The following is a 19,417-nucleotide window of genomic DNA, read 5'->3' on the forward strand; positions in this document are numbered from 1 at the left end:
TAAAAACTTTACCATATGCCTCACTAGCTGAATTCAGGTAAATGAAATTAATAAAATTTGGTAATAGTAATAGACCAGAAATTGTGGGCTCAAGAAATTTGAGATATTTCTGAAAAAGAAATTGTCATGATTCCAAGTAAGTGTTCTGGAACTTTCAATTAGCAGGTGGCCACCTGAAAGATCTAGATAAAAATGTTAAGAATGATATGTAATAAACAACTCAAGATATCTTTTGCTCAGAATAGAAGATACATATCATAAAGGTTTAAGCTGTTTTGGAATCTGTTGAAAAACTTAGGAATGTGGGTAAGCGGACGGTAAAAGGAATTAGCAGTGATAAAAGTAGCATAGAGAAATTGTTACAGCATCCAGCTTAGCCAATGCAACTGTCTCTTGATCACAGGAAGCAGCTGGGAAATATGCAATGTGGTCAGCCAAAAAGTGTTCTTTCCTCCTAATTCTCAGAATGCTTTATAAGACAGGAAAGCTGAGACTAATGGAAAAGGAATTGGAAAGAATGAAATAGGATGTAATTGGTCTCGTGTAAACACAATCTCTTGGCCAGATAAACATTGGTCAGGAGAAGGAGCTATAAAGTGAAAAGCCGAAGATTGTTCTACTCAGGAAGAGACAATAATGTCCACAGAGAAAGAGTTGGCTTGTTAGTAAAAAATACCTTTTTAAAATCCATCACAGCCACTGAGCCACACAGACCAAGAATGATCTAGATTAGAATGAAAGCTAAGGAAGAGGGGATATACGTAAAAATAATCCAGATCTATGCACCAGACCATTCACATGATGATGAAGAAATAGATGCCTTCTATCACAAACTACAAGACCTCATAAACAAAATTAATAAAAAAGATATCTTAATAGTCATAAGAGATTCCAACTCCAAAATAGGGGAATACTCACCAGATATGAATGGTGTCATGGGAAAATTTGGAATAGATGAGAGAAATAACAGAGGAGAAAAACTACTTGAATTCTGCAAACGAAATAATCTATTCATTTCCAACACCCAATTCTACCACAGGCCTTCCCATAAATATACTTGGACATCATCAGATGGAGTTACCAAAAATTGTATTGACTACATTTTAATAAGAAATAAATGGAAAACATTGTTCCAGAATGTCAAAACTCTAAAAAAAAGCCTGATTTCGACTTGACCATGATTCCCTCTCAACAAAGATTAAATTCAAATTCAGAAATAACATCCTAAAGAGCAACTGCAACTTAATTAACATAAGCAAAATCAACGAAGAACATATAAATAAATTATATGAGAATACCACAGGAACAGAACTGTAAAACATACTTTTCACTAACATAGAAACTGCATGGAACCAGGGAAGCATGATAGTCAAAAACACAGCTATCAAGATTCTAGGCACAGTCATTAAAAAAAATAACAATTGGATTACCCTTGGAATCTTAAAACTCCTAGAAGAAAAAAGAGAAGCTGAAAACACGTTAAATCAGAATAATTATTCAGAAAAAAAGGCTAAAAAATAACATCGATAGAATGTGTAAAGCAGTAAAAGAATCTTGCTTAGAAGAAAAAGTAAACAATGTGAAGAAGCAAATAAAAAGCATGACACTAAAACTGTTTACAAAATAATAAAGGGTCTAACTAAAGAATATAATGATATTACTTTAAAAATGTTCTAAAAATATGGAAATCAGCGCAATTGAAGATATACAAAAAATATAGAAAGAATATTACCAAACACTATTCCAAAGAAACCAAATGTGGGATTCATCAAACAGCAAAGAAAAAGAAAGAGCACCTGCTATCCTAAAAGATGAGCTACTTAATGCAGTAAACCAAATGAAAACATCCAAAACTCCTGGAATTGACCAAATTCCTACTGAACTCTGGAAACACCGAGGCCAGGGAACCATGAAATATTTATTGAATCTTTTTAACCAAATTTTATTTTCAACTAAGGACTGGAAAACTGAATCAATCCCTATCCATAAAAAGGGTGATAAACAAAAATGTGAAAATTATCGCCCTCTCACCCTTTAAAATCATAGCTGCAAGATATTCATTCGAATTATACAAAACCACATGCATAAATTAATGAAAGAAATTGTCAAGGAGTAAAAAGCTGGTTTCAGACCCACAAGATCCATAATTGATCAAATCTTCACACTTAATACTATAGCAGAAAAATGCTGGGAACACAATCTAACACTGTACTGCACCTTCATTGACGTTAAACAAGCCTTCGATTCCATAGAGACAAATTAATCAATATCCTAAACTCTAAATCAATAGACTCCGAATTATTGAACTTCGTTTCAAACTTTTACAAAGACACAAAAGCACTCGTCAAATTTAATAATATAAAAACAGAAGAATTTAAGATAGAAAATGGAGTTATGCAGGGCTGCCCACTTTCACTGCACTTATTCAACATATACCTAGAGGAAATATGCAAAGAAATCTCCAATGAACCAGGGACAAATGTAAATGGAAGAAACATCAACAACATCAAATATACAGATGATATAGTAATCCTGGCAGTATCCAAGCTACAATTAGAAAAATCAACCTATCTTTTAAATGAAGCATGTAAAAACTTTGGAATGAGGATCAACAGCAGAAAGACCATAATAATGAAAATAGGAAGAGAAGTTGAAAACATCTTAAATAACCCTGGAGAACCAAACCCTAGAACAAGTAAAACCTTTGTCTACTTAGGAAGCACCATTACACACAATTTGAACAACACTGAAATGGTAAATCACAGAATTAATATTGGATGGTCAGACATGAATAAATTAAACAAAATATGGAACAATGACAAACTCTTGAAACATCTTAAAATCGAATTATTCAGAGCCATGATCATCCCTACAGCAACATATAGAAGTGAGTCATGGCAACTCACTAAGAAGGAACTACTCAAAATAAGTGCATTCAAGGGAAAGTGCCTAAGAAAAATAAACAAAACCACAGAACAAATAAAGCAGGATCTCAACTACCAGAACAACCTCACAGACATTATTCTTCAGTAATAGCTCCGATGGTTTGGCCATGTCCAGAGAATTCCTCCTCACAGACTTCCAAGCATCGTATTAAATGGAAGAATAGGAAAACAGCATCCACCTGGAAGACTGAGGAAAAGTTGTCTCAGATCCTTAAAAGAAAGAGATAAATTGCCCAGCTTCACTAATATGTTCGGGAAGACTAGAAATAGAACCATTTGGAGACAGATTGTACAAAGGGGACTAAACCCATCACCAGACGGATGAGATAAAGAAGAAGAAAGGAGCATAGAAACCTAGGATAAGGATATTCTGGATGTTTGGAATAATTATTTTGCAAAATTATTAAATGAAATAAGCAATGTCAGCATAGTGATACAAAATAACCATGACAAATGCAGTCGTGAGTGAATCTCCTTACTGGAGAAAGAAAATGCGTTGAGAAACCTGAAATATAGAAAAGGCAACTGGAATAGATGATATTAAACCAGAAACAATTATGTAGTTATAAATGTAATGCTAATAGAACTAAATAAATCGATTTTTTTTATTTTTTTATTTTTTATTAAACAGCTAATATTTTGCTGGATTTCAAACCAGCATCTTTAGATCATAAAAAAAAAATTGTTGCCATGCTTATGGCACTCAGTCAGGTACTTATGGAGATAGTTTAAGATCTAATTATTTAAAAAACAGTTCTCTCATAGTGCCTTCATTTGTAATGCATTATAGCATTATTCCATTTAAGATGCAGTTTCTTTAAAAACAGTTCTCTTGAAGTGCGTTCATTTGTAATGCGTTATAGCATTATTCCATTTAATCTTGTGTGAAGAGACTAAATATACCATTGTTATGGCAAGAAGTATGTGGATGGAATAGCAGACCACACTACAGGCATAGGGAATTTAACACACTCCTTGATGTTTTAATGGATGAAGTTTGCCATACACAGTTAACTTAGGAGATAAGATTAGGGTAGCTAGTTAGATGTATAGTTTAGATATAGCATGGAAATTATATTTACTAACAAGTGTGGTTGCATCCTCAAGTTTCAAAATGTTTGCTTGTAGCCTAGGATCAAACATATCCGATTGACTAATGACTAAGTTATGTTTTAAAGTCTGCAGAGCTATAAATCAGCAATATTGTGCTTGTCGGCACACCATTATCTTTGTGACAATAAATTTCATACAGAGATTCTTTCTATCCTTTTGGCAGATGATAATAAGTTTGTTTTTATTGTCATGGATAGGAATGGTGTTTTTTGGAATACTTCAAAGAAATACGAGGGAAGTTTTACATAAATTTACCGTAGATCTACTAAAAAAACAAAAACATGGTTATGGTAGTTAGTCAGTACTTTGAGAATGGAGAAGAGCCATATTATGTTTGAGATGCACCTGAGATATAGCAGATGGGAATAGTTATATTATGATCCTTTGTGCCAGCTACATGGTTGGGGAGGGTTATAGTCAGTGGTTAAAATTATTACAAACATAATTGAGTTCTCTGCCAAGAGATTTGTTATTAATACAAGTAGTTCTGCTCTTTGTGTTAGTGTTTTGAGGATGCCTTACTGTTTGAATTGGCTTAAGGTTAAGGGGGGGTTGAGAGATTGGAATCCACTGTAGTTTCATTTCTCCTCTTTCCCTTAGCCTTCAGCACTGGTACACTAAAATGACTATGCCATGCTAGGTAGATGATGTGCTTGTGATTTGGTCCATGACACAGAATTATGTATAGTTTTAATGCATTTTAAACAGCAAGCATCCCAAAAAACTTCTTAATGACTTATTTATTTTATGATAACATGGTAGACAGCATTCATCATTTATAACTAGGGAGACGCTTCAATATTAGAGCAATCATTTTATGTAAAATTAAGATAAAATAACACTTGACGTTTGATCTTTACATCAAGGTCATTGCCAGGAATATACAATGTGTGTGAGAGAGAGAGTATAAGGCAGAAAACCAGAATAAGATGGTAACAATTATTTTAATTAAAAACATAATGAATCATCCTAATTCCATAGGATTTCTTCTTCAGGTGTAAACACGAAAACTATTAAACAAACAGTAAAGATTAACAAAGGTGACATTCATTATGTAGTGAATTATAATTGCTGTGAATTATAAATGTTTATAACTATTATTTTATTTTATTATTGTTAATAATGGCAGATAAAATTCAAACTAAGGGTCCTGTTGTTCCAGCAAAAAAAAAAAATAAAGAAGACTTATAAATCTATTATATTACATGCTAAGATTAAAATTAAGTTTAGTGATTATGGTGTATCAAACGCTGAGAGAGGCAGCAGGCTAAACTTTCCTAGTAATACTGTCATTACAGTTGTTAAAAACAAAGATAAAGTTCTGAGTGAAGTAAAAAGTGCCACACACACACACACAAAATCGAACAAAGTTTGTGCCTGAATCCTGAAGTTACTTCAGATGCAAACTTTGTTTGCTTACACTTGGATAAAGGATTAAACCAAGAATATAATTTCTTTGCATCTTTAATTTATAGTATAACCAAGTGGGAAAAACTTCCATCTAGTTAATACTGCAGTATCCATAAACCTGACAATCTTATTGTCAAAATGGAAACGCTTTTAATGGTGTAGATTGATGACCAAACTGGATGATTTGTCTTCTTCTTCAGTCAAGCTATTCAAAATAATTTTTTCATTGGTGAGAATTATTCTAAATCTTTATGTAAATTCTTACATAAATCTTTAGGTAAGAATTATTTTAAATTCTTTATGTAAATGACATAAATAAATGCTTATTTATTTCATTTACACATGTATATGACCACTTGAAAATGTCATTAAGCCATAATGACATTTTCATTATGTATACCCTGGTTATACAACAATAATATTGTATAACCAGGGTATACCTATATAAAAAAAAAATAGCAAAGTTTTTAAGTGCTCACTTTATCAAAATATACATTCCAGGCACATCCATTAAATTTCTAAATGGTGAGTGAAAACTGAACAAAAGGATAAAAAATCAGTAAATTAGAGGTATTAAAACTGCTGGAGGAAGTTGATTTGAACAGTGGTGGGATGGGATTTTTTTATTTTTCTTTTATTATTATTATTATTATTTAAAAAATCTGTGATTTCCACCTACAAAAGGTTGTGAACCTATTGTATATTAGTACTGTAGTAGGCTAAATGCGACTTTATTATTTCATTTATTTTTTATGTAAACTGCAAACTCTGTTCCAGAGACCAACTCCACTAAGCAAAGCAATGGTCTCACACTAGTCACTGAAATTCATCTCCCAACTAATGACAATCACAAACATCCATGCCTGTGACAGAATTCAAACCTACAGCCTGTTGGCTGGAGAGTGCATGTGTTAAACCTGGCTGGTTATTTTTATTTCATCGACTGACAAAGGTGCTGAAGGAATGTTCAAAAGAATTAGCAGTTCACCTTTCTGTTTAACAATCTGAGTCTCTTCACAAGTATGATTTCTAATGAGGGTTGAAGGAAGCAAGAAAGGAATGTAACAAATCAGTGTAATATGTGGATGTACTAAGCATTAGGGACATCCAGTGGAAAACTACTGAGTTCTAGATTGAAGGCATTATTGTCTAACTAGTATATTAATGATATAGGTGTCTTCTGGTTACTAATATGTAATCATTTGCTGCTGCTGACAAAATTAGGAAGGGGATGAAGGACATTCCTCTTTGCAGACATCAGAATAAATTGTTCTTATAGGTAAATGACAATGATATACAAGGTGTGACAATTTAATTCCCACACAGGCAACAATATAGTATTGCCTGTGTGGTGATTTGGTCGGAGTCATGTGAGGAATCATCTTTGTACATGTTTTAGCTAATGCATGTGCAAACCTCAAGCCAAAAGAGCCATTTGCTAGTTGGCTATTGCAAAAAACAGTAGAGATGTACATGTAAACTTCGGCATAAAAATGTGTGATTGAAATTTGGAGCAGTGTGTTAACATCAAATTTTGTGTGAAAATCAGCAAAACTGTTACTGAAACTTTGGGGCTGTTGAAAATGGCATATGATATGGATGCTCTGAAAAAGTCAAGTGTCTTTGAGTGTCATAAGAGATTCAAAGGTGGGTGAGAAGTGAATGTCGACCCCAGTATGATTGAGGCATATAAGCTAATCAGAAGGTTGTTATCAAGTTGACATGGAAGAGATTTTTCATAAAATGGGAGGGAGGGGGTAGAACAAGATGCCATCGCTGAAAACTGTATAAGGAGGAGGTGAGTAGAGGAGTGAGGAGAAGGTTCTTTGCATGAATCAAATAATTATCATCCTGCCAAGCCAATGTAACACTAATTACATTTAGACTGCTACAGCAAACTTTCTGACAAGGTGAATGACCATACTGTTTACCTTAATTCATACAGAAAGGCTTAGGTGCTATTAATTATCCATAATAAAGCTTAAGAGTATAACTAACACCAAAAAGAAAAAATACATTTATTAAACTCACTAATATTCCCTGGTTTTCTACCCAGCATCATCAGAGGACAGTGAAACTGTGACAGTCGCACTAAACCAAGTAATTGTAGAAATAATTTAAATTAAACTGAAAAGTTAATTCAGAGAACTCCAGCTATTCGGTCTTAAAATGACAGTCTCCCAGATCTTTAGTAAATTAATGAATGAACTATATTTGTTGAGGTTGGGAGAGTGCTTCATAGCTGAGATGGATTCTAAGAATAGCCTCTCAGATCTGTAATGACTTCTCTGTAATAAAGATGTTTTTCTCCATCTGATCCTATGTGAAGGAGTATCCAGAGAATGATCTGCCAATCCCGTCTTGCCATACAGATGTTCTCAGATGTAATTTTTACCTCCTTCAATGTATATGTTAATTGATCTACCAGTGGAGGTAGTTGATCCTTAGGAGAATGTATAAAAGTAGTTAATTGAATGAAAGGTTTGAAACTGGTATGGAGATAATATTTGCAAAGAACTTGGGCAATTTTTACTGATGTAACTATAACATATAGAAAGGGAATGTTTTTGCTGTGATGCATGTATCACTTTATCTATTTTATATGGGCTGTGGCCATTGACTAAAATAGTGTTGCAGAGGTCCTTAAGTCCAGTTTCATTGGCTGTGTCATTTGAACAAATAATCCTGTCTCGGTGCATAAGAGTTTGAGGATGCTGTACTGTTGGGAAGGGTAGTGGTGTGATTGTTTATGTAAATACCAAGAGTATAAATGGGTTTTTTGTAGATAGAGAAGGATAATCAGCCTTTAAGAAGTTGTGTCAATAATATATTTAAAAGGGGAAACTACTGTTACAGTACTTTCTTTTTCTGTGGTGAAGTTTATTTTAGGATGTTGGCTGTTATGATGTGCCAAAAATGTATCTGATGTGCCTGGACCATGAAGCCGAACAAAAAATACATTATCAACATAGTGCAGCCAGACTGGTGTTGGTTTTTGTGTGGCTGTGTTGGTTTTCTTAGCTTTACTTTCAAAATGTTTCATACAGAAGTGTGCTAGATGGGGGTGGGAAAGAGGGGAAAGCCATAGTTCATCTAGTTGCTTGTATAATTTTGTCCTTCCACAGGAAATAAATTGCATGTATGGTAAATCTCATCATCATCATCATCAAATTCCTGCCATGTACCCTCAAGGAGTGTACAGGATATGATAGTACTATATGAAAAAATTACATCATTACTAACTTCCTGTCTACAATTTTCCTCCAAATCAGTCTGTTACTTGTCAAGACTCCAACATTATCAGATCTTATATTTCTATCGTCTAAGGCACTTTGTACCATATCAATCCACCTATATCTTGGTCTTCCTCTGGGTCGTTTTCCTGACAACCTGGCAGAGAACACTTGTTTTGCTACCACCTGAGATTAGCTCTGCTAATGCATTCCTGGATGCTGACAATGTCAAGTTCTTTCCTAATATCCTCCTTTTTAATATGATATTGCCATTGATGCCATCTGTTCACACCTCTAATCTTTCTCAGGACTCATATCTGCAGTCTCTAGTCTTTGGTCAAGTGTTTTACTTCTGACCCAGCTCTCAGATCCATAAGTTAAAACTGTTTTGAACACTGTCTTGTATACAGCTAATTTAGTGTTCCGACTAATTTCTCTCTTATTCCATATGAATTTATTCAATTGACTTCCCACCATACCAACTTTGCTGATTCTGTTGTCTATTTCTATATTTAATTTACCATCTTCAGTAAAAATCGTGCCTAAGTAGCTGAAATGTTTTACTTGTTCCACAGGTTCTCCATTTACAACACAGTTAACATTTTCAATGATTCTGCCTATTTTCATTGTCTTTGTCTTTTTATTGCTGACCTTCATACCATATCTATTACAACAGCTATTCAATTTAGTCAGAGAATCTTGCAGACTTGTAGCGGATTTATTTAGAAGTGTAACATCATCCGCATAAAGCAAAGAGCTGACATTAACATCTCCAATTTTGATATCAGGTTTAATACCACATTCCTTCATAATGTGATCCATATAGATAATGAATAACAGAGGGGATAATGTATACATCCTTGTCTCACACCAGATTTAACATTAAACCATCTTCCTGGTTTAGTGTTAAATCTGGTGTGAGATTCAGTTCCTTCAATTCTAACTGCTGACTTACAACTCAAATAAAGACAAAGTATTGCTTGATATGATGCCCCATTGACAACATATAACTGTAGCGTATTGAATAGCTTCTCTCTTGGCACCTTGTCATAGGCATGGCACCTTTTCCAAATCGACAAAACTTAAATACAGATCTTTGTTATATTCCCATGCTTTCTCGACTGTTTGTCATAAAGTGAATATCTGATCCCGACAGCCTCTATTTGGCCTGAATCCAGCTTGTTCTTCACCAAGCTTTTCTTCCACAATTCTTCTCTATCTCTGAAGATTACAACTGAAAATTCAGACAAATCAGCTTGAAGCAATTTGTGTGGCTGGTGATTTTGAGTAGAAAGCGGATACACATTCGAATTTTCGAATTGTGTACAAAGGGGTACCACTCAACAAGATAAAAGACAAAAGGTTGCACTAAGCAAATTGTATTTGATGGAAGATCTTTCTTTGAAGGAATGAAGATGCAAACTTGGAATGTATGGTAATATCTAATGACATCAAAATGATGACACACAGAGAAGAATTATTGGAAAGTCTGAAGAAGGTGAGAGGTTTACTCACATTGTCAGAGAGTTTGGAATCTTTTACTGTTTGGAATCTCAACATTTCAAACCAATGGAATGTGCCCCAGACGTTTGCTAAGTGTTACCCTCGCACTACCATATGGCATGAAGACATAATTTTGTATATAACAGCAAAACATAATTGGCAAACTATGGCAGGTCAGCTTGCAAGTTGGCTCTATTCAAACAACACTCTGCAGATATCTCGACAAACTGTGGCAAGATGTGTGTGACATGTATGCTTATATTCCCCAAGGCCTGTATATCTTTATCCACAGCTTATCATAGAGCATGTTTCCACTGGTGTTTTATACATAAAAATGGGACAAGATACCAATGGGCTAATGTACTCTTTACAGACGAAAGTCATTTTAGTCTTTCCTCTAATTTTAGATGACATTTGATCTGGCATGAAAGTGGTATTGCTTACCATCAAGAGAATGTTGAAAGGGATAGATACAGCAGTGCTGAGGTCATGTGTCAGAAGGCATTATGCTTAATGGGTGCACTGAGCCACAAATGCTGTTTTTAAAAAAAAAAAAAAAGACTGAATGGTTAACAATATTGCAACCAAGTTCTTCAATGCCATGTTTGACTGTTCTGTGGTACTGTAGGTGAAGAATTCATTTTTATGGATGACAATGCCACACCACATCGTACGTGAGCAGTGGAGATACTTCTGGAGACTGAATCCTTGCTCTGAAGGAGGAGTGGGGCAGTTTACTTAAGAGCTCCTGAATCTTGGTGCTAAGCATGGTACAGCAGTGTAAGAGCTGTATTGGAGTTTGGGATGGTTGTATTCCATACTGAAATGTCTCACCACATAGTTTTATTTAATCACTGTGTATTAATTTCTTAGCTATGTCCTTGCACTTTAATTTGTGCAAAATTTGTAACACATTTTTTGTGTAATATAATTTATTAGTATGCTGGTAATAAATTTATGTCAACATTTGGCTGTATTCAGGAAAACGCTTTTCATATGCAGGTAAAAATATAGTTTGTCCTTAGCTTTTGGTCACCAGTGTATGATCTCCATACTGCTTTCAAACCTTTCATTCAACCAGCTATTTTTATACAGTCTCCTAAAGATTGACTGCATCCTCTTGATTATTTGAGAGTGTGTAAAGTTCCATGTGCCTGCAAGTTAGTCTACTTTGGACAGACTGGTAGATCAGTTAACATATGCCTTGAAGAACATAAAAATGATATCCATGATCATTTGTATGGCAAGTCTGGATTGGCAGACCATGCTTTGGATATGGCTTCACATACAATCAGATGAAGAAAAAAATTTTTATTACCTAGAAGTCGTTACATGTCTGAGAGGCTATTCTTAGAATCAGTATCAGCAATGAATCACTCTCTTAACTTCCACAAATATGGTTGCATTAATTTACTAAAGATCTGGGAGACTGTCATTTTAAGACCAAATAGCTGAACTTCCTGAATTAATAAATTTAGTTTAATCCTTTATCCAAGTGTGAGCAAACAAAGTTTGCGCCTGAAAATATCTTCAGGACTGGGGTAAGGTGGTACAACACCGGGAAACTCTTAGCAAGGGTGTACCAAGCTGACATCACTCCTATCTCAGTATCTCCCATAATGCAAAACACATTTCCTTGCGAATATGTCTAATGTTATGCATTAAGGGAAGGGCCACTACCCAGAATAGTTTCGACCTTTATTGAGGTCTCTTCAGTGGGAGCCAGGCCCAGAGGTGGAGATACCAGGCAGAAGCAATGGCAGGTCATCTTTACCTATAGGAGTTGCCAAATGGTGTGCCAACTTTTTATTAAATTACTCTGGATTTAGAGAAAGATATTGAAAGTTTATTTTTCACTTGGTTAGACTATAATGAATTTAGTTTAATCCTTTATTGTGTGAGCAAACAAAGTTTGCGCCTGAAAATATCTTCAGGACTGGGGTAAGATAGTACAACACTGGACAACTCGTAGCAAAGGTGGACCAAGCTAACATCACTCCTATCTCAGTATCTCCCATAATGCAAAACACATCTCCTTGCAGATATGTATAATGTTATGCATTAAGGGAAGGGCCACTACCCAGACTAGTTTCGACCTTTATCGAGGTCTCTTCAGTGGGAGCCAGGCCCAGAGATAGGAGTAATGTTAGCTTGGTCCACCTTTGCTACGAGTTGCCCAGTGTTGTACTACCTTACCCCAGTCCTGAAGATATTTTCAGGTGCAAACTTTGTTTGCTCACACTTGAATAAAGGATTAAACTAAATTTATTATAGTCTAACCAAGTGAAAAATAAACTTTCAACATCTTCCTGAATTAACTTTGTAGTTATCTGACCCATAGAGGGTACACCTAAGAACATTAGATTTCAGTAGCAATTTAAATTGTTTCCACAATTACTTGGTTTAGTGCTGGGTAGAAAACCAGCGAAATATTAGTTAGTTTGATAAATGTATTTTTTCCTCTTGGTGTTAGTTATACTGTTAAACTTTATTATGTTTTCCTAAATATTAATGAAAACCTTACCTTAATTACTAAACAAATTGACTCTATCTTACTAGTGTGGATAGGCTTATGTGTTCGTCACACATGTTGAATTGGATTTAAATGGTATTGATGCAAACACAGATTGATAAGAAAATAACTATTTATTTACTTAAAAGCTAATATTTCACTGGTATTATATCCAGCATCTTCAGAGCACACAAACAAAGTTTGTTTCAAATGTGAGAATTTCAACCACAATCCAATGTGACAGTGGTGCTAGTATAAGTAATTGCAGCATGCAACACAAGACTAAAGAATTCCTAATAAGGCAGCATCTAAGTTAAAAAAAAAAAAAAAAAAAAAAAAAAAAAAAAAAAAAAAAAAAAAAAAACAGCTGGCCAGAGTTTTGAAAAAATAGTAGTCCAAAGTTTTGAAAAAAAAAATAATAAAAATAAATAATATTAATTTGGTCTTAGGATGACTGTCTCCCAAATCTTTGGTAGATTTATACAGTCATACTTATTAAGGTTTGGAGTATGTTTCAAGGCTTCTGTTGATTCCAGGAACAACTTCTCTGACTTATAGAAGCTTCTATGCAGTACTTTTGTTTTTTTCCAATTGTTCCTGTGTGCCGGGAGTCGGGTCTGGCCATAGCGAAAGTGCCAGATATATTTTTTGTGTTCACTGAGGCGGATGGCCATAGTTCTTCCTTTCTGTCTGTAGTAGACTCAATGACATGAACAGGGCACTTCATAGACTCCTGGATGTGATAAAGGAGTGAATCTGTCCTTAGGTGAACGAATGAGAGTTGCCAATTTCACGTAAGGTTTAAATGCGGTGCACAGTTGGTGTTTGTTAAACACCCTTGATATCTTTTCAGATATGCCTTTAATCTATGGGATGATGATAGTTTTGTTGTAGTCTTCTGTGGTAGATAGTGGGGGGGGGGGAGATTTCTGGGTAGCATTTAGTATTTTATCTATCTTATGAGGATTATAGCCATTGGTTAGGAAGGTGAGAAAGTTTGGCAGTGAGAGCAATGTCATTGGAACAGATTGCTCTAGCTCTATGGGTTAGTGTTTTTAAGATACCATATTGTTGAGAAGGGTGATAAATCCACTAAAGATTTGGGAGACAGTCATCTATTTTTATTTTTATTTTTATTTTTTTCAAAACTTTGGAGTACTATTTTTTAAAACTTTCAAAGACTACTATTTGGACTACTGTTTTTTCAAAACTCTGGCCAGCTGTTTTTTTTTTTTTTTTTTTTTTTTTTTTTTTTTTTTTAACTTAGATGCCACCTTATTAGGACTTCTTTAGTCTTGTGTTGCATGCTGCAATTACTTATACTAGCCCCACTGTCACACCAGATTGTGGTTGTCTCGCATTTGTAACAAACTTTGTTTGTGTGCTCTGAAGATACTGGATATAATACCAGCGAAATATTAGCTTTTTAATTAATAAATAGTTATTTTCTTATCAAACTGTATTTGCATCAATACCTTTTAAATCCAATTCAACATCTATCTTACTAGATTAAAAAGACACAGGTTATATTGTGAAGAAGAAGACTAGACCTTGAGTATCAAGGATCCAAGCAATGATATGCAATGTGTATGCTGAAGACTTTAATATATATGAATCTTGCAAAAAAACTCATCAGCTCTGTGTTCATTATAATAAAATTATTTTAGACAACTACTGTATTAGAATAATAACTTCAGTTTGATATAAACCAAGATAATTACCTGATGTTTTGACCTTCATATTTAAGTTTATCATCTGGAGTATGCACACACACACTGCTTGGAAAAGTCAACAGACACCATAGTGTGAAGAACAAACAGCCATGGTACCCACCTTAAAGATGTAGGACCACCTTTGCTGGAATGACTGCAACAATCCTATGGGACATACTTTCCATGTCCGTGCAGTTAGCCTATTGGCTGTGCCCTTCACAACCATATGCTTGGGGAAGGAGTGTCCTAGGTTTGATTCCCTTCAGAGACGTGAAGAGCTTAAGGATCTTCCTCAGCCATAGCCAAGTTAGCCGGTCTTGGGTGCTGGCAGTAGAGTTTTCCTCCAGTTTTGGTGGGTTTCTTTCATCACACAAGCAGGCAAACCGGCCCCATGAACACACACACGGACTACAGTCATGAATACTTCCATTAGGGATGCAGCAGAGGAGTTACGTGCCGGCTCCATTATTTTGCCATGACTCCTCATTAGGAGGAGACCCAACCCCATCTGAATAGATGGAAGGGAGAGATAAATACTTTCCATAAGTGTACAATAGTGATCAATGGAAATTTTGCACCATTTTTCCTGTACGCATGTAATGAAGTCCTGGACTATGGTAGGACAGACTTCCTTGACTTCACCTGATGCTCCAGTTCAATAGGATTGAGATAGGGGCTCTGTAGAGAACAGTCAAGTCTGGTGATGTTCATGTTCACAAACCATGCAGTTACAGTTAGCCTTACGACACAGGTCTTACTGAAAGAGACAATGGTCAGTTCTGTAGAAACATTGCAAAGTGGGAGCATTGCATTATTCAGAATGTTCAGATACCTCTCAAAGTTGAATGTTTGTGTCACCCAGAACAGTGGTATGAGGCCAAACCAGGATAAACAGGACCATACCCCCACACACAATCACCTCTGAATTTTATAATTGGGATTAAACACTCAGGCAAAAGAACGCACTCAGGTAAGAGATGATCACCGGGCATCTGCCACAGCCACACCCATCCATCTGCTCTGTAGAGGGTGTAGCTTGATTCGTTGTTTCATAACACAGTTTCCAAGATTTCACTTCCCGCTGTGTACACTCTTTGCACCAATGAAAATTATACTGCATGTTGGTTCAGGTGATAATGTGGGAGTTTCTTGTGGTCCTACCATGGAAACTCATGTTGTGAGCCTCAGTTCCAAATGTTTTTATGCAGATTCATGTTCCAATTGATGCCCAGACTCTGCATTCAATGTGTCAGCCAACAAATGATGGTTTTTGCATATTATCCTTCAAAGCACACTATGGTCACATTCAGTGAGTGTGATGGTTGTCCACTGTGAGTTGCACTTACAGTTGACGCCAATGCTTCCATCATAATACTATGATGGATAATATAATACTATTAAACAGATAGGTCTGCAACATGACATCCTGTCACAATACCTCTTTCAAACTCCATAAGTTCCCTTCTCACAGTCATTTCATCTTCATATTCCTCCACTTTATACCAGCTACAAACACATTACATTGACCACTAGGTGACAAAGAAAAAAACTGTTTTTGTTAAGATTGCTGTGAAAAGATGTTTAAAATTTGAAATTGTGTGTATAGGTGATAGTTTTTTTTTTAAATATTGTTGTATGATAGTTGTGATTGGTAGCAGTGTTTGGTGTAGTTATAATTCTGTATTATATTTTTTATGTTCCCTCTGTGCAGCTTCGAGCATGAGTGAAATGGTGATGAAAGATAAATGCAAGTGGCATGGATTTTTCTAAAATGGTGAGATGGCATAATTTTTTTGTGGAGAGGAAAAATAAGAGCGATGAGAGAGTTTGGGTATATTAGAAGTGCAGCATGCTTATGGATTATGAGATATTGTCAAATGTAAGTGGTAGCAGGCAAAAGATTGTGGATGTAGCTACAGGAGTAAGTGGAGTTGACAGTACAGCTGAATGCTTGAGCAGTAGTGTTACGACAGCATGCATAGATGATGTCAAGTCAGCAGCAGTAAGTGGCATGAGAGCGAGCAGCAAGTTAGCTGTGGTGAGCAGTAAGGTAGTGGACATGCAGAGTAGTGAAAATGTGATTTGCATAAATGTCACTAAAAAACTAATTCATGATATGAAAGCAGAATTGGTGAAGATGGGGCAAGAGATTAAACATATGAGGAATGAACTGAGGAGAATTATGGATTTGAATAGGAATGTGAGGAAGAATGGAACGAAAGATTTGAAAGAAATATCAAATTATTTGAGAGTGGCAATGTATGGAAATTCGATAAGAGGTGTGGTGAATGAAAAGGTGCACAAGGTCTTGTTTTCCATGAGGTAGAATTAGCAGGGTGGTTGAAGTATTGGATAAGAGGAGTACACGAGCAAAAAAGTTGGTAGTGGTAGTTGGCATAATGATCTGACTGGTAACAAGAAGTATTAAGGAGGGATATCATGAGGCTGTTAAGAAGAGTTAAAGATAACGTGTTAGGTAAGATAGTCCTTGTCTTAGTTCACCACACCTCTTATCGAATTTCCATATATTGCTATTCTCAAATCATTCAATATTTCTTTCAACTATCATGATAATGATGAGTTGAGAAGGCATGCGAAAGTTTTGAATAGTTTGCTAGCAAAGTTGTGTGCAAAGAAAGGAGTTCATTTCTGGAGAAACTTTTTCCAAGAAAAAGTTTCTCCAACTGAGTTTCAACTCAGTTTTGACAACTGAGAAACTTTTTCTTGGAAAAAGTTTCTCAGTTGGCGAAACTGTTGCTACAAGAGAGAATGACTGAAGTGAAGGAAGGAAGAGTTGTGGAAGAACAGGAGAGTAAGGTAGTCGTGTTTGTGAATGGAGAAGTGAATAGTGTTAGTGTTGAGAATAAGAGGGATGTAGTATCAATGAGAGACGGGAATGGATAGAAGAGAGTATAGAGGAGTAATTTCTAAGAAGTGGAGTCAGTGGGACTTGTTATAGAAACAGATATCAGCTAGTGTGTATGTTTCAAATGTTGGAAGTATTCAAAACAAGGATAATGAAATTGTAACGTTGATAGAGTTTATTCACCCAGAAATTATTGGCGTAAGTGAGACATGGTTGAATGAGGATGGCATTCTGACAGGAATAGAGATGGAGGGATATGTAGTCTTTCATGAAGACAGACAAAGCAGAAAGGGAGCAGAAGTGTTACTGATGATGGCAGAGGAGTTGTGCCATCTAGGGTGGTGATGCAAGGAGCAAATACTGACAGTGGTTTTGAAGCAGTATTTTTTTTTTTTTTTATTTTAATTTTAATTTTTTTATGTTGAGCCCATACATGAGAGGTTGGCTGATCATCCTATAGTACTTTAGTACCATGTATGGCTGGTGGGTTGGAAAAGGAGATGCTTGTTCACATTTGATTTGAATGACTGCATATTGTATTCCTTGGAAAACACAACAGGGGAAGACTGTTCCATAGTACAGCAGTTGCAGGGATGGAGGAGGAGGAGAAGAAACTTGTTCTGTGGGTTTCAAGGTGCACTGTGAAAGGATGTTGAGCAGCAGCTGCACATGTTCCAACGAGCTTAGTACTAAGTGGGGGGGGGATTATTGATGCTATTTCAGATGAACGTTTTCCATGGAAATATTTGTAGAATACACATAGTGCAGAGACTGATTGTCTGTGCGAAAGTGGGGGAGTGAGTCGGTAATAGATGAGTCATTAATAAGGGTGATTGCTCTCCTCTGTATGGTGTGAAGTGGAGGTGGACAGGATGAAGTGTTAAGTAGGATGTTGTTATAGACCTGGTAATGTGGAAGGCAGCGAGAAGGAAATGTTTAGACAAATTGGTCTGGCTAATTGCAAATTAGTCTGGTGGTAATGCCATTGCACAAGGATGGTGCAAAGACTGATGTATCCAATTATCTACCGATTAGTATCTCAGGAGTGGTGGTGAAGATTTTGGAAAAATTGGTTAATGCTTGCATTCAGAAATGGGCTGACAGTGAATCTCTACTTTGCAATGAACAACATGATTTTACTAAGGGAAGATCATGTTTTAGCAACTTGCTCACATTCTATAACAATGTTACCATTGAACTAGACAAGGGGAATGGATACACTATGATACTTTTGGATTTTGATAAGGCTTTTGACAGGATACAGCATGGCAGACTGCTGCATAAATTGGAGAAAATGGGTCAAGGTTATAGAATATTAACAGATGGCTGACTGATAATTGCAAAAGATAATTGCAATGCTGGGATTTTAACATTCACATGTAAAGATAAGGATGTTATTTTGCCTCTTTACAAGGCCTTTATAAGACCTCACTTGGACTATTGTGTGCAGGTCTAGTCTCCTGGTTTCCGTTATGATTCTGATATATTGGAGAGAGTACAAAGGAAAGTGTTACAAGTGATATCAGGATTATGGAATACTGAGTATGAAGACAGATTTGAGAATTTGTAGACTGCAGACAGGAGAAAGAGGGGAGATATGATTGAACTTACAAACTTCTGAAAGGGTCATACAGGATTTCAATTGATGAAATTTTGCAATTTATGGAGGATGGGGAAAGGATGAGAGGGCATCCTTGGAAGCTGAGAATGAATGCCGCTAAGAAGGGGTGAGGGATAGATTTTTCTCGCATAGGATGGTGCATGATGGGAATGGATTGTCATTGGATGTTGTGAGTGCAAGCAGTGTGAATGAATTCAAGAATAAATATGATAGCTGGTGTGCATAGTATGTGGCCTCCCTCAATGAGTCTCTGACTTCCTGGAGGTCTCTCTCTTAATAATAATAGATGGAATGAAGACACAGCATCAAGAACCAATGAAAATGAATTTCTTGTTTTTAAAGGATAACTACCTTAAGCAGTATGTAACAGAAGCCACATGTGGATTTGAGGGTCTTGGATTGATTATCTAATCAGAAGATATTGTTTAAATGAAGTGTTACATCGTTTTCCAGTTGGTGAAAGGGACCATGAAGTGGGCACTTGGTTGGTGACCAGCCATAT

General features: G+C 35.8%; 1 protein-coding gene across 7 annotated transcripts in view; it reads left to right on the top strand.

Moving 5' to 3' along the window:
* LOC150094297 (protein mono-ADP-ribosyltransferase PARP4-like) overlaps window positions 1-19,417 on the top strand; it is an 879,331-nt gene that overhangs the window by 86,570 nt on the left and 773,344 nt on the right. The gene's annotated exons all lie outside the window — the stretch shown is intronic.

Source organism: Typopeltis vanoorti, chromosome 22 (genome assembly GCF_054136105.1).
Source record: "Typopeltis vanoorti isolate ZY-2024b chromosome 22, IOZ_Tvanoo_1.0, whole genome shotgun sequence".
In the NCBI taxonomy this organism is placed as follows: Eukaryota; Metazoa; Arthropoda; class Arachnida; order Uropygi; family Thelyphonidae; genus Typopeltis; species Typopeltis vanoorti.